Source organism: Ambystoma mexicanum, chromosome 1p, assembly GCF_040938575.1.
Source record: "Ambystoma mexicanum isolate Mex_15411 chromosome 1p, UKY_AmexF1_1, whole genome shotgun sequence".
NCBI classification, from domain to species: Eukaryota; Metazoa; Chordata; class Amphibia; order Caudata; family Ambystomatidae; genus Ambystoma; species Ambystoma mexicanum.
The window spans coordinates 971,655,575-971,681,286 of NC_090921.1; the positions used below are offsets into that span (position 1 = coordinate 971,655,575).

Below are 25,712 nucleotides of genomic sequence, written 5' to 3' on the forward strand. Positions count from 1 at the left end.
CCATAATGGGGGGTGCGCGTGCCAGAACTGAGTGTGGGCCACGGGTTCCCCCACCGGCACGATGTACCTTATCTATTGTGACCGTTTCACCCTCCCTCAGTGCCTAGGATCATCCTTATGATCTCCTGCACCTTGCGTTCCAGGCCTGACTATGTCTCTCCCTCCACCTCCTGCAGTCCAAAAATTATAAGTTTGTTCCTTGTATCCTGGTTCTCAATGTCGTCCACTTTGAGGCAGAGCTCCTCGTTGCGCTTTTCCATTTCCATAAAGTGCGCCTCCATTTGCATTTCCAGGAGTTCAGTAGACGCTTGATTCGCTTTGACACCGTCCATTCTGGCCTCAAGGGTGACCACCTTGGCTGACAGGTCCGCAGCCTCACCCCCATGTCTGTCCTCATTCCCCTGTTCTCTGAATGTCGCTCTTTATGGATCCAAGTTCAGCTGGGGCTACTCCTCCGGCCCACCCTCCCCCCCCAGCTTCTGCCATGGTGTTCTCTGTGTGCTACTGGAAACCGTGCCAGGGCCTCCTTCCAGCTCATAGGGTGGAGGAAGATCCCCCCCCCCCCGCACCCCTCAAAGGTCTCGGCTGTGATCCCTCTCTACCTCCTACCCCTGAGATCCGCCGTAACAGAGGGGCCACAGCCTGGGGTCCCCCCTCGGGGGACAGGACTTCTCGGTACTGGGTTTTCCCCAAGCTGGGTTTCTATGCGGCTACTAGTGTGCGTTATGAGGTGTAACCCCCCCCCCCACCACCCCAACCGGAACAAATTCATCAAGGAGAGTCCTCACCCCTTCCCTGCTGTGAGAGTTCCTCTACTGTGCATGTTTCTGTTCTCTCCTGGAGTAGAGGGATCAGCCGTAGGGTTAGGGGGGGGATGTTCAATCGCCAGTCTGGGGTGCGGGATCCTACTTGACAATACAGCTCTACCCCTTAAACCTGTCCTGCAAGTGTTACACCTGTGCTACGGAACTCTTCCACTGTCTCACCTTGCACCGTAAGCCTCAGCAATAGCTCACACATGGCATTGTCCCCAGGACGATACCTGCTCATGCGTCACCTGGATCTTCCACAGGCGGTCTCCCGCAGAAACCTCCACTGTGGCCTGACCCCAGTGGGTAGCCCCCTTGTCCCCGCTATGCCACAGAAGCTACTCCTACCACCAGTTACAGTTCAGGGGGGCGTGGGCGCTGCATCCCAAGCTCCCCAGCTTATGCACTGGTCCCTTGGCCACCTCACCATAACACCAGCAGGATGTTCCTTTGCCTGGGCCCGACGTAGTCAACTGTGTCCAGCACTGGCAGCAGCACATGAGGAGGATGATGATGGACGCACCTGCGTCAGGAATTCCAAGGGCCCACTACTTGTGGGGACCTAGTAGCTCTGCTTGCCGTCGTCTCTGTAGAGCATTTAGAGAGCCGCTGTTTCTCCACTCGGGCGAGGCGGGGTTTCCTCCCAGTCTCTACCCGCAACAAGGGGCTATAGAGCCTTCTAACCGTGGTGTGAAGCTGCATCAGAGCAGTGGAGCACGCAGCCTCTGCCCCCCTCTCCCCTCTCTGTACCAACAACCTCCTGGTTAGGGCTGCATGTTAGGGAGAATTCTCATAAATGGTTGATTTCCCTTACCTACCGAGGTCCCTCAGCAGCTTTGCTGGATTTCTAGGATTTATTTTTTTCCACCTGGTAAGAGTGTGAGCCTTTTTTCCCCACTCTTACATGTGTTTTGCTATGTGTATTTCTACTTTGTGCAATCTTGGGCACTGGAGCCTCACCTACTCCATGTGCACCACTTTTTGTGTGCGTTACACAGCACCTTCAGTGCAGTCACACAGGGTTGTCTTTGAGACTTCCCACTGACTCATTTTTCTGAGGCTGACTATTGTCCCCCAGAAACAGGTAAAGTTGCCATTAACTTTATATAGTCACTTTAAACCACAGACCCAGTACAGCCCATTTTACATGGAGTGTTGGAAAGGGTTAACTCTTATCCCCTTTGTCTGTACCTCTTGGAGCCTTGTTTTGCTCCCTTAACATTAAGACTTGGCTGGTGGCAGTGGTATCTACCCTAACTTTTCTACCGTGATTATATTATATAAACGTGGTGTTGGTTCAGGCTATTATATTAGCCTCGAACATAAACCCGCTTGACCAAATACATTTTATTTTGGTTCCGGCTGGGTTTATACGCCATTTCTTTTTGTTAAAGTCTTTCTCGTGTTTTTCTCTGCACGCCAAACCGGGGATGACTCCTTTGTTCGCTGTCTTTTTGCGGGCTTCTGCACAGAAGCCCCCCTTAGGGTGCCCGATAGTCTTCCCTGGGTGGCGCAGGACCCTTCAGCCTTCCTACTTCGTGTCAGTCCGACAGTTGCTTCAGGAACCGTGAGCCTGCAGGAACCACCAGGAACGTCCGCCTCAGCTACAGCTCCTTCTCCGTTTTAAAGGTACTGTGCAAATCCGGTTGTCTGTTTCGGTCAGCTGCAGTTAAAGTGTTTGAAATCTTTCTCCAATCCGAGGGCTTGTCCTTCTCTGCTCTTTGAACTAACTATTCTACCAACCAACCTCGTCCGGAATATGTGCCACAAACTTTACCGCAAACTACCCTGAACTGTGTGATCTTGAGCAAAAGACTTTTGACCCATTGACGTTGGCCCCAAGCCTTTTCTAGCTGATCTCCTCACTGTAGTCTCTCTTGTTCAATTGCCCCGAGTACTTACCTATTGGTTTTGCCTAATTTCTAATAACTTTGTCTTTCCCTCCCTTTTAAATTGCTGGAGTGCCATTTTGCTCCCACTTCATTTTGTGAGCTTAACTTGTCTGGAATTTAAGGGAAGTGGTGTGGTGTATTTATGATTGTGATTTTTTACTTGCTTAGAATAGTGAAATGTTACACAACAGTTGAGTAAATAAATATATATTCTTTTACTTATAAACATTGATTCAGTGTTTGCCTGAATCATAGTAATTGTTGTCCTTTGTGTAACTATTTGTACAGCTCACTTACTCTTGAGATGAGTCTGGCTGCTCCGCTACTCCTACCACTATAACTGTAGTACAGGCTTGTACCAAAGGTGAAATTGTACTGTCACTTGTGTGTAGTGTTCCCAAAGGGTACTGCATATAAGTCTGCCTAACACTGCACCATTCTCAAGGCGCACACGCACTGGGGATCCCAGCAGGCCACTGCACAAGGGGGTTTTCACTCCTCACTACACATGCAACAGGATCTCATGGGGGGGCCAATGTCACCCTGTTCCAGTGAAGTGGGGGTCCCACACCCCCGCAGTCCAGGCTCAGGCACCCCGCAACACCCCGGGCTCCGCTCTGCTCCTCCTCCTTCTAGACTCGAGAGCGGGACGCCCGCCTAGGCACCGGGCTGGCGGCAACCACCGGGTGCAACTCTGATGCGGGTCGGGAGCCCACGCCGCTCCGGGCCTCTTCTCTGGATTCCCTTAAACGGCTGCAGTCCCCCACACTCAGGTCTGAGCTCCCGAGGTGGGCTAAATATTGCCTGTCTCCATATCACTGCTCTACCTCCAAGGCTGGCGACGTAGCATTTAAGCAGCCATCTTGCCCACGCCCCCTCGAGCAAAGATCGCAATGCCCTTTTTATGGGGCTCAAAAGAACAAGTTACTTATCAACTTACACTTACAGTTCTTTCGACTGGATGTTCCTCCAACGCATTCCACATCTTTGACATGTAATGTCCACAGCTCTACTGCTTTGGAATTTTTTTGGAAGAGGGCGTCCTGCGTCGATGGCGTTGGGTCGATGTCCTTCAACGGCCTCCGGTGACGTCATGGGAGGTTATAAGTAGGACGCACGGCACCCGTAGCCTCAGTTCATGTTTTTTCCCTCCACAACGTGTACCATAACCGCACACCAAGCCTCCATGACTTCACATAGCCTTGTGGGAACCTAAGCTGCAATAGCAAGGGAATTTCTTCAGAGGGGTATGCTGGGATTGCGATATGGAATACGTTGGGAGGACCATCCAGTCAAAATAACGTTACCAGTTGGTAAGTAACTTGTTCTTCGAATGGATTGTGTCCTTCAACATATTCTACAGCTTTGACAGACTCTCAAAGCAGTATCCGTGAACGGAGGAGGGTGAAGAATTTGGATATACCCAATCAGATGGCCGAATATAGCACTGCTTTACCAAAGGCCATATCTTGACCATGGAAAGTATCCAGGGAGTAATGCCTGACAAAAGGTGTGGATGAAAGACCACGTTGCAGCATCACAAATGGTTTTAACAGGAACTCCCTGTTGTAGGGCTGTGGATGTAGCCCCGCCCCTGGTGGAGTGAGCTCACAAACCCTCAGGAGGGTGCCTGCCAACCAATAGGTAACATTCAGCAATGGTGAGGATAATACAACAGGACAACGTCCGTTTGATAACATCCTGGCCCAATCGGTGTCCAGGGTATCCCACAAAAAGTTGGTCGTCCACTCTGACCCTGGACATCATAGAAATATAAAAGCTCAAAGCTCTCCTAGGGTCCAACCTATGGAGTCTCTCCTCATCCTTGCCAGGATGAGGAGGAGGATAGAAAGCAGGAAGTACCACTTTCTAGCTCAAATGAAACTCAGAAACTACCTTAGGTAGGAAGGAAGGACGTACCCTCGGTACAACACTTTCCCTGTGGAACACAGTAATGGGTGGCTTGCAACTCGCTCACTCTGCGAGCAGATGTAACTGCAATCAAGAAAACCGCCTTGAAGGTCAACAGTCTCAAAGGACAAGAGCGCAAAGGTTTAAATGGAGCACCCATCAAGAATTTCAAGACTAGATTCAGATCCCAAACTGGCACCTGAAAAGGGGACGGCGGGAACACATTTGTGAGCCCTTTTAGAAAATGGGTAATCAAAGGAATCTTAAAATAAGAACATTCTTCAGACGAGCGTTTGAAAATAGATAGCGCTACCAGGTAACCTTTAATGGTACCCACTTTAAGACCCTTGTTGGCCAAAGAACCATCGGAATGGAACAGTGAAAAGGATCAACATTGTGTCCTCTGCACCAGTCGCAAAACTTATGCCAACGGCAACAGTACAGCGATTTGGTTGCCGGACGCATGGCCGAAAGCAACACCTCCATCACGTCATCCGGGAGGTCACAATCCTTATAGCTGAACCTTTCAGAAACCAAGCATGAAGGTTGAGAGTCTTGACCTCTGGATGGAGAACCCTGACACACCAACAACCCCTCCCCTCTATCCCTCCCTCGAGAGATAGGAGATCCTCTCTGTGGGGAAGACGGCCTGGAGGACAGGTCCCGGTACCACGCTCTCCTGGCCCAATCCGGAGCAATTAGGATCATGTGGGACCCGAACCTCTGCAACCTCCTTAGAACCGGAGGAATGACGAAGACCGGAGGAAACACGTACAGAAGTGGGAATGACCAATTCACGACAAACGCTTCCCCCCTTAAGCACCTCTCGGAGGAAATTCCCTTGAGCCATATGTCTCGCACTTCCGATTGACACCGGTCGCAAACAGATCCACTTGAGGGGTTCCCAAAAGGGCAAAGATCTCATGAAGGATTTCCTGCGCTAACTCCCTCTCGTGGGAGACAGCGCTCTGCCTGCTCAGAGCGTTCCCCTGCTGCATTCTCCTCTCCGTCCAGATGAACTGCTGAGAGTGAGATTCCCTGCTGTATTGCTCAGAACCAGAGCTGCATCGCCTCCCTGCACAGCGGGAGTGACCCTACACCCCATTTTTGTTGAGGTAATGCATGGCCACTGTTGTCCGTCATGAACAGGAGACTCTTCCCACGTACAAACGGCAGAAAAGCCTTCAGGGCAGGCCTGATGGCCCTCATCTCCAAAAGATTTAGTCTGGACTCCGACGGAGACCAATGACCACTGGTGGTCAGCTTGTTGGCGTGAGCCACCATCCTGTGAGGGAAGCATCCGTCACTACAGTCACCTCTGGCCACGGTTGCCAAAACGGCTCTCCCTTATTAAGATTCCCTTTGCTGCCCACCACAGAAGATCCCATGAGACCATGGGCGGAATTTTAAGGATATCCGACAACTTGCCCGAGAATTGGGGCCGCTGCGTCCTGAGGGCCCATTGAAGGGATCTCATCCGCAGTCTGGCCTCCGGCACCGAAGAATGCAGGATGCCATGAGGCCGAGCAACCTCAAGAATTCGAAAGCTGGGAGACTCTGGGCATGTTGAAATTTGTCGACCATCTGGACAATGTGATGAGCCCTCACCTTGGGAGGCGAGCACTTCCCCAAAGATGTGTCGAATACAGCCCCGATGTACTGGAGCTGTTGGGAAGGTGTCTTATGCGACTTCTTGAAATTGAGGGAGAAGCCCAGCTTGTGAAGGGAGTGGCAGTTGAGGCTGAGATGATCCAAGGCCTGTTCGGGAGAATGCGCTCTATCAGCCAGTCGTCCAGGTAGGGGTAGACGTGAACCCCCCCCTCCTGATATACGCTGCCACCACCACCCATGAGCTTGGTGAAGACCCTCGGGCGGAGGTCAACCCGAATGGCAGGACCCGAAACTGAAAGTGCAAGCTGCCAACTGGGAACATCAGGTATTTTCTGTGCTTTGGATGGATCGGCACATGAAATAAGCATCCTGTAGGTCCAATGACACCAACCAATCCTGAAGTCGAAGGGCCTGAAGGACCTGAGAAAGAGTGACCATCTTTAACTTGTCCTTCCTGAGGAACTTGTTCCTGAGGAACTTGTTCAAGCAACGCAAGTCCAAGATGGGTCTCAGTCCTCTGTCTTTCTTGGGAATCAAAAAATATGGGGAATACCAGCCCTTGTTCCTCTCCGCTACAGGCACTGGTTCTATAGCACCTTTCTCCAGCAGTGTCAAGATTTCCTGCACAAGGAGCGGAGTTTCCCCGGTGGATTATCGTGAGGCTGATTTAGCAAGGGTAAGCAGTAGCCATGGGTTATTGTTTCCAGAACCCACGCATCTGAAGTAATGGCTCGCCACTCTTCGAGATGCTAAGACAGTCTGCCCCCAACCGGCGAACAAGGAGACCTGGCCTCATAGCCGTTTCGGAGCAGCTGCGGCAGTGCCTGAAGGCAAAGAGGCAGCTGCGTGAGCAGCCTTGGCATCTCTTCCCCGTCCACCATGAGGACCTTTACGGTGGCCCCCTTGACTGGCCGCTCCTCTCGCTCTACCAAAAGAGTAGTAATGAAAGGTACTCCTCCACGGCTGTCCCATAAGGCGAAAAGGCAGAGGTTGACGCACAGCTGCGCCCAAAGATTTAGCAGCTGCTTTGGAGGTCTGCAACCTCTCAAGGTTCTAGTCAGCCTTGTGGCCAAACAAATGAGAGCCGTCAAAGGACATGTTGAGAAGACAGGCCTGCACGTCCCGGAGCAAATCCAGACTTCTGCAACCTCGCAAACCAGCATATCACGGTGCTCGCAGCCATGGACCGGCTGACACGGTTTGCCATGTCCAACCCAGACTGAAGGGATTCACATATGGCATCCTTGCCATCCTGCACAATAGCAAGGAACACATCCCTTTCTTACCCTTCAGGAATATGCTCAGCCACCAGAGAGACAATTCCACAGAGTGTGCGAAAATTTGGCCAAGGCACAGGTGGAGTTTGCCGATTTAAGGCCCATACTCCCAGCCGAAAATACCTTGCATGCCCATCCATCGAATCGCTTGTCGACCCTATCTGGAGGGATGGTAGGGTACGCCGCCTGCCTCGAGGTGGCTGTGGCCGCCTGAACCACCAAACTCCCAGGAGTGGGGTGAGTGGATATGTAGCTGGGGTCGCTACAGGATGGGCGGTATTTCTTAGTCAATGACTTGTTGACCGCCGGAAGAGATTCCGGGGTGTTCCAAGCAGCAGCCACCCTTTTCTGTAACACCATGACAAAAGGCAACACTGGGTCAGTGGACGGAGCCTGATTTAAAATGTCAGTCAGGTTATCCTGATCTAATTCAACTGGAGGGCCGGACCAACCTAGATACTCCGTAACCCTTGACATCAACCTCCTATGGGACGACTCAGCATGAGCCCCAGGCTCTGGCCTGCCAAACTCCATCTCAGGAGATGTGTCCAGGCCACTGCCATCATGTAAAGACTGACGCAGATCCTCCAATTGACTGTCCTCATAGAAAACCATGTCAGGCGCTTTAGGAGCGTCACCAGGAGCATCAAAAGGCTCCAACTCCACATCTGACCTCTCCTCATAAATATCTTGCAGAGAGTGAAAGAACTCCCTCCTAGGTACAGGAGTAGACCTGGATTCCACAGGGGGCCTCACATTCTTAGACAGAGCTTTTCTCAGAGGTTCCACAGCTCTAGAGGCCTCCACCAGCAAATTCAGACCTGTAGGCCCTGATGGCGTCAAGGGCACCGACGGGTTCGGCATCGACAATGGCCCAGAGGGCTCCGAGGGCCAGGTCGAGGGCAATGCCCCCGACAGCTACACTCGATGGGCATGGCGCCGACGGGGTCGACACCTTCCTAGACACCTTCCCAGACTTAGACGGTCACGCCGGGGATGAGGACCTCGACCTGGACCCAGATCTAGCACGTCTCCGGCGATTTACCGGAGACTTGTCCGAACGGGAGGTCGACGGTTCCCGATGCTTATCGCACCAACCGCCCGGGCCTGAAGTGTGCGAACGTTGGACCGAGACCGTTCGACGACGGCTTCAATGGAAGGCGCGGATAGGCAGTGCCCGGAGATTGAAAAATCTCCAACATTTTCTCCCTGAATGCCTCCCACTCCTCCAGAGTAGAGGATTCAGTGGGGCAAGGCACTCGCGGAGCAGTCATCCGACGAGGACGGGGAAGGCGACCGGAGACGCTGTGTCCGGGAGTGACTCGACGAAGAGGGCGAGTGGCGAGAAACACTCTGCGACCGAGATCCCCTGGAATCCTTCCGACGGGGCAAATCACCCCTCGAGTCGTCGGTGGAAAGACCAGTAGACTTGATTTATGGGGTTTGGATACAACTTCCCCTTACGCTCCCGCAAGGCCTTGGCAGTCAACGACTGGCACTTCGAGCAGTCGTCAGTGTCATGGCTCTCACCCAGACACCACAAGCAGATACGGTGCAGGTCCGTGATGGACATCTTGGAGTTACAGTCCCTGCACTTTTTAAAGCCCGACCGTGGGGTCGGAGGGGTAGAAGAAGACATTATCAAAGTTGATAACACGAGGTGTGCCGAGTTCTCAAAGCAAACACGTTTGCGGAAAAAACGGAACTGAGGCTACGGGCGCCATGCGCCCTACTTATAACATCTGATGACGTAGCCCTCGACGGAGGCCGTCGAGGGACATCGACCCAACGTCAATCAACGCAGGACGCCCTCTGCTGAAAAATGGCCAAAGCAGCACAGCTGTGGACATTACATGTCTAAGATGTGGAATACGTTGGAGGACACAATCCATTCAAAATTTCAAACTGAAAGACTGCAGGTTGCCCAAAATTACGTCATCAGGCTAATTTTTTCACTAACCAGAAGAAGAACAAGTTACTTCTTACCTTGTAACGTTCTTTCGACGGGATGTTCCTCCGACGTATTCCTCATCTTAGATATCTCCTTCCAGCTCTGCTGGCCTCGGAAAATTTTTCTCTAGCGGGCGCTGCGCGTCGACGTCCTCCGAGTCGATGTCCCTCGACAGCCGCCGTATCGACGTCGACGTCATCCTGCCTATAAAGGCCGCACGCAGCGTCCGTTGCTCAGTTCCGTTTTGTAGCCCACAATAATACTTTCTGGACTAATCACCCTGAAGGAGCGTAAGCTGCAACAACACGGGAAGTAGAACTGCGGGGATGGATGGGAGGGTCGATGAGGAATACGTCGGAGGAACATCCCGTCGAAAGAACGTTACAAGGTAAGAAGTAACTTGTTCTTCAAAGGGATTGTGTCCTCCGACGTATTCCTCATCTTAGATAGGCTCCCATAGCAGTATTCTATTATTGGAGGAGGGAGTACTGACTTCACGCTGTCTTCTATTGATGAATAGAATGCAGTACAGCCCTTCCAAACCTAGTCTCTTGACTGGAGGAGGAATCCAAATTGTAAAAACGTGTAAAGGTATGGACAGACGACCATGTAGCAGCCGCACAGATGTCTTTTACCGGCACGCCTCTTTTGAGGGCCGATGAAGCTGCAATACCTCTGGTCGAATGAGCCCTAAGGTTTTGAGGGGGCTCTTTCCCTGCCAGTTTATAACATTCCAGAATGGCTAGAATGATCCATCTGGAAATGGTCTGCTTAGTTATTGGTAACCCCAGCTTGTGACCTGCGTAACCTACAAACAGCTGGTCTGCCTGTCTTATCCTCGTTAGTCTACTGATGTAAAAACTTAAAGCCCTTCTATGGTCTAGCCTGTGTAACCTCTCTTCATCTTTCCCCGGGTGAGGAGGAGGATAGAAAGATGGTAGGGTAATCTTCTGAGTGATATGGAATTCAGAAACCACCTTTGGGAGGAAATTAGGCTTCACTTGCAGGACAACTTTGTCTTTGTGAAATATTGTGTGAGGGGGTTTACAAGAAAGAGCTTGTAATTCGCTCACCCTTCTAGCAGATGTAAGTGCTATTAATAAAACAGTTTTAAGGGTAAGGAATCTTAACGAACAAGAATGGAGTGGTTCGAAAGGTGTGCCCATCAGGAAAGTTAGTACTATGTTTAAATCCCATAGGGGAACTTGGAATGGTCTTGGGGGATAAACATTGGTTAACCCCTTTAGAAACTGTATTACCAAGGGTAATTTGAAATAGGATAGTTCTTCCGCAGTGCGCTTAAAGATGGATAGCGCTGCGAGATAGCCCTTAATGGTGCCAACTTGAAGATCTGAATTCGCCAAATATAGAAGAAAGGACAAAACCATTGGTGTACCACATGAAAAAGGGTCGATATTCTGTTCTCTACACCAGCTGCAAAATCTGTTCCAACGGCAGCGGTATAAAGACTTTGTTGCTAGCCTCCTTGTCGAAAGGAACACCTCCATATCATCATCAGGGAGGTCCCAATCCTTGTACCTCAACCTTTCAGAAGCCAAGCGTGAAGGTTGAGGGTTTTGATGTCTGGATGGAGAACCTGACCTCCCTTCTGTGAGAGTAGGTTCTCCCTGAGTGGAAGTCGAATTGGAGGGCAGATGGACAAGTCTAGAAGGTCCGGGTACCACGTTCTCCTGGCCCAATCCGGGGCAATTAGGATCATGGTTCTCCGGAATCTTCTCAACCTCCTGATCATTTGAGGAATGACAGGGACCGGTGGAAACGCGTACAGAAGCAGAAACTCCCATTCCACTATGAACGCGTCTCCCAGAGCTCCTCTCGGGGGAAATTCCCTTGAGCAGAACAGATCGCATTTCCTGTTGACGCTGGTGGCGAACAGATCCACCTGAGGGGTTCCCCAAAGGGCAGAGATCTCTTGAAGGACTTCCTGAGCTAGTTCCCACTCGTGGGAGACTGTGCTCTGCCTGCTCAGAGCGTCCGCTGTCAAGTTCTTCTCTCCGGCTAGGTGAACTGTCGATAGAGAGATTCCTTCTTGGATTGCCCAAAACCAGAGCTGCATCGCCTCTCTGCACAGGGGTAGTGATCCTACGCCTCCTCTTTTGTTGAGGTAATGCATGGCCACTGTGTTGTCCGTCATTATCAGGACGTTTTTCCCTTGTACAGCTGGCAGGAACGCCTTCAGCGCAAGTCCGATGGCTCTCGGGGCGGAGGTCAGCCCAAATGGCAGCACTCGAAATTGATAGTGAGAGTTGCCAATTGCGAACCTCCGGTATTTCCTGTGTTTGAGATGGATAGGCACATGGAAATAAGCGTCCTGAAGGTCCAGAGATACCAACCAGTCCTGGAACTGAAGGGCCTGGAGGATCTGAGAAAGAGTGACCATCTTGAATTTGTCCTTTCTGAGGAATTTGTTCAATTCTCGCAAGTCCAAGATGGGTCTCAGTCCTCCGTCTTTCTTTGGAATGAGAAAGTAAAGGGAGTACCAGCCCTTGTTCCTCTCCGCTACAGGTACCGGTTCTATGGCACCTTTCTCTAGCAGGTCCAAAATTTCCTGCAAGAGGAGCGGATCTAGAGCTTTCTGAGAGCTGATCCCCGGTGGCTGACTCTGAGGTATGCGTAGGAGAGGCAGGCAGTAACCTTGGGCAACTGTTTCCAATGCCCAAGCATCTGACGTGATAGCCTGCCATTCCGCCAGATGTTGAGTCAACCTGCCTCCTACAGTTGTCCTGTGAGGGAAGTCCTGAGAGTGGTTTTGGGGCGGCTGATGCAGATGCCGATGGTAAAGAGGCACCTGCTGTTGCTGCGGCCTTTGAATATCTACCCCGTCCACCTCGGGTAGTTCTTCTTTGTCCCCTTTGAGCCGGTCGTCCTCTACCTCTTCCGAATGCGGAGTAGAAGCGAAAGGACTTGCCTCTCGCAGAGGTTCCTGTGGGACGAAAAGGTGTCTGACGGATTGCAGCGCCTAGGGATTTTGCTGCTGCTTTTGAAGTTTGCAGTTTTTCTAAACTGTCATCCGCCTTTTTCCCAAACAAAGAAGAGCCGTCGAATGGCATGTTCAAGAGCCTGGCTTGCACATCTGGGGCAAAACCAGACTTTCTCAACCAAGCAAATCTCCTGGTTGAAGTACTTGCCGCCATTGCTCTGCTGATACTGTCAGCCGAATCAATGCCCGTCTGGAGGGATTCGCACATAGCGTCTTTACCGTCCTGTATGATATTCAGGAACGCCTCCCTTTCTTCTCCCTCCGGGATGCAGTCAGCCGCTGTAGAAGCACACTCCCAAAGTGTATGGCTGAATCTAGCAAGGGTGCAAGTAGCATTCACAGATTTTAACGCCATGCTACATGCCGAAAAAACTTTCTTTGCCATAGCATCATATTTTTTATCGTCCCTGTCCTGTGGGACGGTAGGATAAGCCGTCTTGACATCGGTAGAAGATGCTGCCTGTACCACCAGACTTTCTGGGGATGGGTGTTTTGACAAAAACTCTGGGTCTGTAGAGGATACCCTGTATTTTGTAGAAAGTCTTTTATTTACTGCTGGGACGACATCTGGGGTTTCCCAGTTTGTCATAATCTTCCTCTAAAGAGCTTTATGGAAAGGCACCACAGGATCCTCCTGTGGGCCTTTATCAAGAATATCCGTGAGGTCATCTTGTTAGAAAGATTGTGAAGGTGCAGACCACCCCATAAACTCTGTGATCCTGGCCATTAAGGCTCTATAGGGGGTTTCAGCATGCTCCCCCGGGTCTGGCCTAGCAAACTCCACCTCAGGGGAAGTGTCTAACCCACGTGCCTCATGTAAGGAATCATGAAGATCCTTTAAACTGCGTTCTTCAGAGGAAAATTCCTCTCTAATTGGGGTTACAGGTCCCTGCAACTCAAATGTGTCTTCCTGTTCAGACAATTCACCCTCTTCCAAAATTGAGGACATAGTTCTCAATTGTTCTGAGCTCATAAAGTGAGTAAATCCCATTTCCAAGGCAGAGGGTGCCGAACTTGTCATTATCGGCCTCGAAAACGTCGATGTCGTCAACGCCGAAGGCTTCGAGCGTGGCGTCGAAAACAAAGGCGGAGGCCTCGATGACCTCAACAGAATTGGGATTCTACTCGACAATCTCGAAGCCATCGTCATCGAGGACCTGGGGATAGTCACTGGGTGTGTCGTGACCGTGACTTTTCTTGGCGTCGACACCGGTCTCGAAGCTGGCGTCGAGTCGACAGACCTGTGTGTCGAAGGTCCCTTCGACAACGGCGTCGAAGACACCGACCTCGGCGTCGATGGAACCCTAGTCGACGGCACCTTCGAGGAAGGTTTGGAGGTCATAGTCCTACTCGAGGGTTCGAGACGCGTTCGAGAGGTTTCCTTCACCGGGTACTGCGACTCGCGGCGTTTTTGACCTTCGGGTCTTTCGACCAGAGCATCGCTCTCGGCAGTCTTCGAGGGGGTCGAGGCCGCTTTCTCGAAGACGCTCATCATATTTTTGCGGAATTCCTCCCATTCAGCCCGGGAACTATGTTTCGTGGGGCAAGGGATTCTTTTTGGCGAAACAGAGGAAGAGGAAGACGGAGAAGGGGATCTTCGACGTCTCCTCTTCGAGTGCTTCAATCTCGAGGAGTGATGGGACCCACTCCGAGACCTGGAGCGCAAATGGTGACGAGGAGACAAGTGTCTCGACTTCGTCGACGAAGAAGAAGCTTTAAAAGTCTTACCTTTCTCCAGCTTCCCCCTGCGCTCCTTCAGGGCCTTAGCTGTCATGGACATACAGTCCTCGCACTCCGAACAATGGTGTTCAGCTCCCAAACACCACAGACAAACTCTGCGAGGGTCAGTCAGCGACATCTTTTTTCCACAATCTCGGCATTTTTTGAAGCCGGATCGAGGACTTGTCGGTTCCGACGAGGAAGCCATCGAGTACGGATCGAATAACTCGAGGTAAATAGTATTAATCTGACAAGAACTGAGCAACGGTATTCCGAGGCACTGAGTAAGCGCGGAAAAACGTAACTGAGCAACGGACGCTGCGCGCGGCCTTTATAGGCAGGATGACGTCGACACGGTGACTGTTGAGGGACATCGACTCGGAGGACGTCGACGCGCAGCGCCCTCTAGAGAAAAATTTTCCGAGGACAGCAGAGCAGGAAGGAGATATCTAAGATGAGGAATACGTCGGAGGACACAATCCCTTCGAAGAACAAGTTACTTACCAACTGTAACGTTCTTTAGATTGGGTGTTCCTCCCACGCATTCCTCATCTTTAGATATGTTGTCTCCCAGTTCTGCTGCTTCGGAAATTGTTTTTCACCAGAGGGCACGGTGTTCGAGGCCGCGGAGTCATAGTCCCTCGAGGGTCGCTGTCCACGTCATCCGCTGTATAAAGGGCTCGAGCAGCGCCGTTACCTTAGTTCTGTTTTAACAGTGTTCACGGTCGCATCAGCTGATCAGACTTTAAATCTTCAGGCTCTTAAGGAAGTTCGAGTGCAACTGGTGTAAACTGTATGGAGGGGTAGATTGGGAGGGTCGATGAGGAATATGTGGGAGAAACATCCAATCGAAAGAACGTTACAGTTGGTAAGTAACGTGTTCTTCGAATGGATTGTGTCCTCCCACGTATTCCTCATCTTTAGAAAGGCTCCCAAAGCAGTAAGAATTTGGAGGAGAGAGTACCAGAAATTTCAATTATGGACTGAATGAAGGACAGCTTGTGCAAAGAGTCCTCCTTGATATGAAGTAGAGTCCAAGTAGTAATGCTTCATAAAGGTGTGCATTGACGACCAGGTGGCCGCCGCACAAATATCCTGCACAGGGACACTCCTCTGAAGAGCCGTGGAAGTTTCCATGCCTCTGGTTGAATGAGCCCTTAATCCATCTGGAGGCTCTTTTCCAGCCAATTTATAGCACTCAGATACCTAGAATTATCCATCTGGATAGAGTTTGTTTAGACACTCCAAGGGCCAATTTGTGTCCAGTATACCCAAGAAATAGTTGGTCACATTGTCTAAGATTGGCCAATCTGGAAATGTAGAAACTGAGAGCCCTTTTTGGGTCCAGTCTATGCAACCTTTCCTCTTCCTTACTAGCGTGAGGAGGATAAAAAGAAGGTAAGGTAATTTTCTGTGACAGATGGAAATCAGAGATTATTTTAGGCAAGAAAGATGGTTTGACTTTTAGAATAACTTTGTCTATATGGAAAATGGTGACAGGAGCCTTACAAGAAAGTGCCTGCAACCCACTAACCCTGCAGGCTGATGTTATAGCCACCAACAAAATTTTTTAAGAGTGAGAAGTCTTAATGGGCAAGAATGTAAAGGTTTGAAAGGGGCACACATGAGAAATTTTAAGACTAAATTCCAATCCCAGACGGGCACCTGAAAAGATGTGTACCCCAGCCCCTGACATTTGTTAGCCCTTTCAAGAATTGAATTACTAAGGCCATTTTAAAATAGGACACCTCTTCCGAGGAACGCTTAAAGATAGATAGCGCTGCCATATATCCTTTTATAGTGCCAATTAGGAGCCCCAAATTGGCCAAATATAATAGTAAAGAAAGTACTGTTGGAGTATTACAAAGAAATGGATCCACATTCTTATCCCTGCACCAGTTACTGAATTTATTCCAACGACACCGGCACAGGGATTTTGTTGCTGGCGTTCTGGCCGAAAGCAAAATCTCCATTACATCATCCGGGACGTCCCAATCCTTATATTGGGACCTCCTAATTGCATCTAGCCCACTTTGCGATATATGTTCCCTGCCTACTAGCAACATACTCTAGCATCGAAGACCGCAAACGAACGGCACAGAGAATTTCACACACAGCATGTACGCCCCACCGCCCTGCGCATGTCTCTAAAGCATGCTACTCATTGAAATGACCACACCTCACCTCCCTAGCATAGAGACCATTCACCACTACCACAACGCCTCCACTAGCCCGCTCACCATGGACATCTCACCCAAGCCACACACTTCACAAAACCTAACATGCACAGTTGTGCCATACCTCAGCATGAGATTGGTCAGGCTCAGAGCCTGCACCCTCCCCATCCACCACCATGCCACCTCCACACTCATTTCGCACAGAAATTGCCGACTGAGCTCATGGGTCACCAAACCAGACAAACCACCGCAACACCTCTGTAAGCCGCAGCACCAAGCCATCACATACCACATATAGCAGAAGCTCCCACACGCAACGTCTCGCCGCACCCAAGTCAGACTCTCACACCATACCTATAAAGAGCCTGTGCCCCACGACATACAAGTGCGCTCTAATAAATGTACGCTCTCTCAACTCCCACGCCCTAGAGATAAACAACTTAATAACCACCCAAGACCTAGACATAATTGCAATTACAGAGACATGGCTCAACGAAGCTTCCGGCCCAGCCATCACATTAGCCGTACCGCAAGGGTACACCATCCTTAGACAAGACAGGACCTCCAAATTAGGAGGGGAGGTTGCCCTTATCCACAAAGAAACACTATCCATCAGAACTATAACCCACCAAGAGGAGGGGACTGTCGACATTCTATCAACCAAACTAACACTCTCTCCTAACACTACAATAAATATTCATATCGTATACCGACCACTTGGCCCTACAGCAAACATTATAGGTCAAGTCAATCACCTCCTAGGAAATAATATTAAGAAATCCACTAAAACACTACTTATAGGAGACCTTAACCTTGGATTCAACGATCCTAAGGACAAAACTGCCATCTCTCTATCCAAAGACCTCCACGACATAGGCTTCTCACAAAAAATCACATTGCCTACTCACATTAAAGGGCGCATCATAGACTGGATCATAGACCATAATTGTAACACAACCATCACCTCTAATACCAGTGTCCCCTGGACAGACCACAACCTTCTCCAATTCAACATCCCAGTCTCAATATGCACTAAATTGCTTACCACAGCACCGGCGACCCTAGCCAGAAGTGCAAAAAAACTGACAGCGGACAACATCAGTCCACACCTTAACATGCCATGCCTAGTGCCTCCGTTCTCGTCAGACCCCAACATCCTCGCAAAAATATTCACAGACACCATTACCATGGCTGTCAACACTGTTGCCCCACTAGAAAACAAAAAAGAGAAAAAATCGTTCCACTCCAATTCCTGGTTCACAGAGGAACTTCAGATGCTGCGCAAAGACAAACGTCAGGTGCTCAAAAATTGGCAACGCAATCCCTGCAACGCCACAAAAGATAACTTTAAGTCCATAGTCAAAAAATACAAAGAAGCCATCTTCAGTGCTAAATCCGAATCCTACAACCACCGTATCACTGCTGCCAACTCCCACTCTAAAGAACTCTTCAGTATCTTTAAAGAATTAACGGTACCACCCACATGCCCTGGTGAGATCGTCAAAGACGAAGCCTGGTGCACAGGCATACAATCAGCCATGCTTGCAAAAATAAATCTCCTCCAAAACAAGACATCTCACCACTACAAAACTGTACCTAAGCAAAGCCCTCCAGCACAGACACTACCAAATGTAAAAACTTGTAATATGCCCAAATTCACATTCGCAGAAATCTCCGAAGCCGAGGTCATTGACATCCTCAGACACCTCAAACCATCACAATGTAAAGGTGATGAGTGCCCCCCTAAAATCATCAAAGATTGCGCAGAACCACTTGCTCCTCTTCTCATGGCATTCATTAATGCCTCATTCAAAACGGGCATAGTCCCAAAAAGCCTGAAAGAGGCCTGGGTGCGCCCTCTCTTAAAAAAAACAATGCTAGACCCTGCTAACCCCAACAACTACCGACCCATAACGACAGTTCCATTCCTCCTTAAAATACTAGACAAGGCCGCCCACAAACAGATTCAACTATACCTGGAATCGAACGTGATCCTAGGAAAAAGACAATCTGGGTTTCGCAAGGGGCATGGAACAGAAACCGCCTTACTAGACCTAAAAAACGAAATCACCAACATCCTTGACAAAGGCAAGCCAGCGCTGCTCCTTCTCCTTGACCTCTCAGCAGCATTTGATCTGGTAGATCACACTACACTGACCAGTCATCTGACACATGCAGCACACTTTTCTAAGGACGCAGCGTCCTGGGTGACATCTTTCCTAGAGGACAGAGCTATGAAAGTGTTCTCCAACAAAGCTCATGGAGCACCCTCCATCATCCACTGCGGTGTCCCACAAGGCTCATGTACTGCCCCCATCTTTTTACAAAGCCTCTCTTTGATAAATTGGATGCACTAGGGATCACTTACATGAACTACGCTGATGACACTCAGGTTCTCCTCCCCCTCACGGGGCATCATCATCAAGACGCCACTACCCTACAACAAATTTACTCCACCATACAAGCATGGATGGCTACCAACGGCCTGTGTCTGAACGGGGACAAGACCTAAATCCTCATTCTAGGTCAGAAATCCACTCTCTCCAACCTCAACCCGTTGTACTTCAATTTCTACATAGACAACTGTCATCCCAGTATTATCCTCGGTCAAAACACTAGGGGTTTACATAGGCGCTACCCTGTCCATGGACAAACAAGTCAGCGCCATAGTTTCAGCCTCAGCATTGAGTACTAAACTCATCAACGCAATAAAACCATTCCTAACCAAGGATAACTGACTCTCCATCGCGAGAGCAACCATAGGAGCCAAACTAGATTACTGTAATGCGCTCTTAGCCGGCACTTCTAAAAAAAACTATCAAGGCCCCAAACAACTCAAAATAACGCTCTTAGAGCAGCCCTCAGCATACCGAAAAGAGATCACATCACAAGCTAGGAAAACAGCCCATTGGCTCCCTGTCAAGGACCGCATCTCTTTCAAAATCCTTACTAGCATGCACAAATGCATCAACCTCACTGCACCCTCATACCTTTCTGACACTCTATTCAGATCTCAATCCACTAGACCGACCATACTACAATACTCCAATCAACTAACGATACCCCGCATCAATAGGACAAAGGCAGGAGGCACAGGCTTCCCATTCCTCGCACCCAAGCTCTGGAACTCTCTCCCCACTGACCTCACGGCTGAAACTTCCGTCTCCTCCTTCCGCAAAACACTCAAAACTACTCTCCTAGCTACCTGTACCTCTATGTATATATGTAACAAAAAAGAATCATTTTGTCCAATGTAACCTTACGGACTTGAATTGTATGTAACTAAGTATAAGCAACACTGTAACAAGCGCCACAATGCCTTTGGTCTGCTGTGCACTCAACAAATACGAATAAATAAATAAATAAAATAAATATCTCAGCCTCTCAGAAACCATGCGTGAAGACGGAATGTCTTGAACTCTGGATGTAAAACCCGACCTTCCTCTTGCGAGAGAAGATCCTCTCTTTGTGGACGACGTATTGGAGGGCAGATGACATGTCCAGAAGGTCTGTGTACCACGTCCTTCTGGCCCAATCTGGGGCAATTAGGATCATGGTTTTCCTGAACTTTCTCAACCTCCCGATTACCTGAGAAATCACAGGGACTGGAGAAAACGCGTAGAGGAGTGGAAATACCCAGTCCACCACGAACGCGCCCCCTAGAACTCCTCTTGGAGGAAATTCCCTTGAGCAGTACAGCTCGCACTTCCGGTTGGCACCGGTCGTGAACAGATCCACTTGAGGGGTTCCCCAAAGGGCGAAGATCTCTTGAAGGACTTCCTGAGCTAGTTCCCATTCGTGGGAGACTGCTCTGCCTGTTCAGACTGTCCGCCGATGTGTTTAGATCTCCGGCTAGGTGAACTGCCGATAGAGAGATTCCTTCTTGGATTGCCCAGAACCAGAGCAGCATTGCATCTCTGCACAGTGGGAGTGATCCTACGCCTCCTCTTTTGTTGAGGTAGTACATTGCCACTGTGTTGTCTGTCATTATCAGGACATTCTTTCCCTGTACAGAGGGCAGAAGCGCCTCCAGTGCTAGTCTGATTGCCCTCAGCTCCAAAAGGGTGATATGTAGTTTGGACTCCGATGGAGAACGACCACCGCTGATTGTCAGATCGTTGGTGTGGGCTCCCCACACCGTGAGGCGTCTGTCACTACCGTTATCTCCGGCCATGGTAGCCAAAAAGGCTCCCCCTTGAGGATATTCTCCTTGCAAGCCCACCATAGGAGATCTTGAGCCACTTTGAGTGGGAATTGCAGAAGAGCGGACATCTCCCCCGAAAATTGGGACCATTGAGTCCTGAGGGTCCATTGAAGGGATCTCATCCTCAATCTGGCCTCTGGCACCAGAAAAATGCAGTATGCCATGAGGCCTAGCAACCTTAGAAAGTCGAATGCCGCAAGATGTTGGGCATTTTGAAACTTTGTTACCATCTGCAGAATGTGGCGAGCTCTCTCCTTGGGAGGCAAGGCTTTCCCTGAGGAAGTATCCAGGACTGCGCCGATGAATTGGAGTCTTTGGCTTGGAATCATTTGTGACTTCTTGTAATTGAAGTGCCAGGCCAAGGCCAGATGTTCCTGGGCTCGTTCGGGTGAACTTGCCCTGATTAGGCAATCGTCCAGATAAGGGTAGACGTGAATACCCCTTCTCCCGATACTCGCTGCCACCACCGTCATCAGTTTGGTGAAAACCCTCAGGCGGAGGTCAGCCCAAATGGTAGAACCCAAAACTGATAATGAGAACCACCAATTGTGAACTTCAGGTACTTTCTGTGATTGAGATGGATTGGCACATGAATGTAAGCATCCTGAAACCAGCCAGTCCTGAAGCTGAAGAGCCTGAAGGATCTGAGAAAGGGTCACCATCTTGAACTTGTCCTTCCTCAGGAATCTGTTCAAATTTATCTCAATCCTCCGTCCTTTTTGGGGACGATAAAATAAGGGGAGTACCAACCCTTGTTCCTTTCCGCTACAGGTACATGTTCTATTGCACCTCTCTCTAGCAGGGTTAAAATCTCCTGCACAAGGAGCGGGTCTGGAAGTTTTACAGAGTTGGCTCCCGGTGGATGATCTTCAGGTCTTTGATGAAAATGAAGGCAGTAACCATGAGTCACTAGCTCTAGTGCCCAGGCATCTGACGTAATGCCCCGCCATTCGTCCAGATACCGAGTGATTCTGTCTCCGACCGGGGTCTTGTGGGTGAAGACCTCAAAGTTGCTTTGCAGCGGCTGCAGCAGTGGCTGAGGAGGGAGTAGCGCTGCTGTGGCTGATCTAGCACCCCTCTCTTTTCCACCACAAAAGGGTTTTCTCTGTTGGCCTCTTTCACTGGCCTGCCCCTTTTCCAAAAGTGGAGTAGAAACGAAGGGGTGACTCTTCCAGGAAGATGAGCCTGCATAGTGTTGTTAAGGCTGTTTTATAGCGGCGCTAAGTGATTTTGCTGCTGATTTTGAGGTCTGTAGCTTCTCCAAGCTCTCGTCCGCCTTGCTGCCAAACAACCTCAAGCCGTCAAAGGGCATATTAAGTAATCTAGACTGCACATCAGGTGCAAAGCCAGATTTCCTTAGCCATGCAAAACTGCGTAGGACCGTGCTAGATGCCATGGACCTTCTTACACTATCAGCAGTGTCCAGTCCTGACTGAAGGCATTCCTCCATAGCTTCTTTACCATCTTTTACTATAGCCAGGAAACCATCCTGTTCCTCACCTTTTGGATTGCGATCAGCCGCTGATGTAATGCAGTCCCATGGGTTATATGTAAATCTCGCTAAAGTACAAGCTACATTAGTCGATTTAAGGGCCAGGCTGCCAGAAGAAAAAACTTTCCTGGCCCAAGCATCAACTTTTTTATCATCCCTGTCTGGTGGTATTGAGGGGTAAGCCGATTGCCAAGTGGAGGTTGCAGCTTGAACCACTAGACTTTCAGGGGAGGGATGTTTAGATAGTTATTCCGGATCTGATAAAGAAGGCCTGTATTTTGGTACACATTTCTTGTTTACTGCTGAAATAGAATCAGGAGTATTCCAATTTACCATCACCCTCTTCTGAAGTGCTTTATGGAATGGAAGAACAGGATCGTTCACTCAGGATGTCGGTCATGTCATCCTGGTAGAAATTTGGGGAAGCTGCCTTCCAACCCATAAAATCAATGACCGTTCCTTGTTATAGAAATCTCATGGGATCAGCAGGATCTGTAGGGTCCGGTCTCTCAAATTCCACTTCAGGTGAAGTGTCTAGGCCACTGGCATTTTGGAGACAGTCAAAGATCTGTTATCTTGGAATTCGGGTCAACCAGCTCTTCAGGGACCTCTCTGGCTCCAAACCCAACTCCTGCTGAAGTGACATCCTCTTCGGAGGAGTGTTCTTCAAAAATGGATGACATGGATCTGGAAAATTCCTGTCTGGGTTGAGGATGGAAAGCTTTTTCAGGTAAAGAGGGTGGTATCGATTTAGGCATGGGACAATGGTGTCGACTTGGGAATCGAGATTAAAGAATGCCTCGTCAAAGGCGTTGATAAAGACGACGCTGGCTTTGAAGTTTTCGAAGGAGGATTCGATACTGTCGAAGAAGGTTTCGATACAGTCAAAGGTGTCAACGCCATTTTCGTCTGCGGTTTCAACGCAGTAGTCATCGACTGTGTCGAGACGAGTATCGACTTCGATGTCAATTCCGCTACCACCGATTTATGCACCAGAGGTTTTGTCTTAGTAGGAGGAGTTGGGGAAACTTCCGTTGATGACACTCTATTCTTTTTCGGCTCCTGCGTGTTTAGACTTTGATTTCCCTCTGTCACTTTTAGAGTAGGTAGAGGCATGATCTCCACGCGGCATCTTCGAGGGGGTCTGGGCCGCTTTCTTGAATATTTTAAGCATCGAAGCCCTAAAGGCCTCCCATTTTTCAGGGGAATCGTGCTTGGATGGGTAAGTCACTCTCCTCTCAGAGGAGGAAGAAGACCTGTGACGTTGCTTTTTTGACTTCTTAGTCAAAGACGAGGAGGATTTCCTCAAGGGACTCTTCGATCTCGACCTCCTTGCTCCATGTCGAGATTTTTGACTAGATTCATCCGAATCTTTTTGTCTTTTAGAAGACTTGTAAGTTTCCACCCCCACCGCCAGCTTACCTCTACATTACTTAAGAGCCTTATTGGACATGGCTTGGCAGGATCCCCACTCGTCAACCGGAGGGTCTGGGCTGAGACACCAGAGGCAATTCCGATGGGGGTCGGTTATTGACATTTTCCTACCACACTTCTGACATTTTTTTTAAACATGTCTTGGGTGTGGTGGGAGTAGGTGACGAGGACATAGTTGATAAAAAAACCTGATGCGCCCTTCGTGACACGAAGCAGTTGCTCGGAAAAACGGAACTGAGGTAACGAGCGCTGCTCGAGCCCTTTACACAGCGGATGACGTTGACGCTGGCCCTCGAGGAACTACGACCCCGCGGCCACGAACACAGCGCCCTCTGGTGAAAAAGAATTTCCGAAGCAGCAGAGCTGGGAGACAACCTATCTAAAGATGAGGAATACGTGGGAGGACACAATCCATTCTAACAGCTATTTCTCAATACCGGAGGAATCTCCACTGGCTCCCAGTTCAGTAGTACGTTTTGTTTAAGGTGCACTGCCTGGAATTCAAAAGTATTTATGGGATGGCACCAACCTACCTGAACACAAAAATTCAGCTGTACTGTCCACGATATCTGCATTCAAAAAACCAGCACTTTTTGCAAGTTGCATTAGTGAGAACAACGACATAGGGTGAAAGGCGGTTCACTTCCTTTGGCCCTCGAGCCTGGAATTCTCTCCCATTAGACATTTGAAGTACTGAATCTCTGACTGCTTGCAGGAAACAGTTAAAAACCTATATTTTTTGTAAAATCCCCCACTCACTACAACAGATTCTGAGTTAGTGTGATGTAGTATCTATTAAATCAGCTTTACATCTGCGCCTAGATGCATTTTTGCCTGGTCCCCCTGGGGTATGCCCATTATAAATAATCAAATCAATCAATCATATTGGGTGGACCCCTTTCAGGATGAACATGCAAAACTTGTTTTACACATTTTATGCTGCCTTAGATCCATGACCGGGTGTCATGGTCATGTCTTTCTTCGGTACAAGGAAATAGACTGACTAGATACCCATGCTCTGCTTTTTTCATGGCACTTTGCTTATGGTCCCATTTTATCAGAAGGTTGTCCATTTCGGTCTGCAAGAGTTTTAAACATTCTTTTGTCCATCACCGACATGTTGGCTGAAGGAGGGGGTGATAGCGGGGGGGGATAGGGGAGAGGGGAAATATTGCTGGAGTTGCTGTGGCAATAGATGCAAAAACCCTGCCAAACTGCATCTATCACACATCATTGCTGTTCATGCCATCCCATTTGTGGGAGAAGGAACAAGTTACTTACTGTAACTGTTGTTCTCTAGCATGGGTCTGGCATGGATTCACATGCTCATGAATATTCCCAGTCGTCAAGCTGGGAATCCTCGGTAAAGAAAAAATCAGTATCAGTTTCGTTTCTGATCTGTCTTTCTTAGTACTTAGTAGTAACCAATCACTGATCTCTGGGTCATACTGCCCCCAGCCAATGACTGCCGTCTCCCTAAGCCCCTCCCATGACAGCCATCCTCAGATTTGGTAGCACGTAAAGTGGCAGTATGACCAAGTGAAGAGCCGCAGAGGGGAAGGAGGGAGGGTTTGCATGTGAATCCAAGCCAGACCCATGCTGGAGAACAACAGTTACAGGTAAGTAACTTGTTCCTTCTCCAGCATTGGGTCTGGCATGGATTCACATGCTCATGAATATAAGAATACATAGCAGTACACACATGCACAACCACGGGAGGTGGCAAAAGGCTCAACATTAAGCATTACATAAATTCAACATTAAGCAACTCTTACCTCCTCACCAGGCCCACCTTCAGGTGAACAGGTTGTGCAGCACTGCTTGGCCGACTCTGGACTCCTCCCTGGAATCCCAGTCGATGCAGTAGAATCTCTTGAAGGTGTGTGTCGACCTCCACGTCGCAGCCCTGCAGATGTCCAGCAGGGGCACACCAGACAGGAACGCTGTGGTAGCAGCGATCGCTCTGGTCGAATGGGCTCTGGGGCGGTTGGGCAGCGGTCGGTTTGTCAACCGGTGACAGTGCATGATGCAGCCGGAGAACCATCTGGAAATGGAAGCCTTCGAGAGAGCCTTCCCTTGATTCACAGGTCCAAAGTTCACAAACAGCTGTGATGTCTTCCGAAAACTCTTTGTGCGGTCCACGTAGAACTTCAGCGCTCTAGCCACATCCAGCGAGTGCAAAGTCCTCTCGGCGACGAAGGCGACGGGAAGAACACTGGCAACACCAAGGGCTC

General features: G+C 49.6%; 1 protein-coding gene across 2 annotated transcripts in view; it reads right to left on the reverse strand.

Moving 5' to 3' along the window:
• E2F4 (E2F transcription factor 4) overlaps positions 1 to 25,712 on the reverse strand; it is a 471,886-nt gene that overhangs the window by 148,906 nt on the left and 297,268 nt on the right. The window lies entirely within an intron of this gene.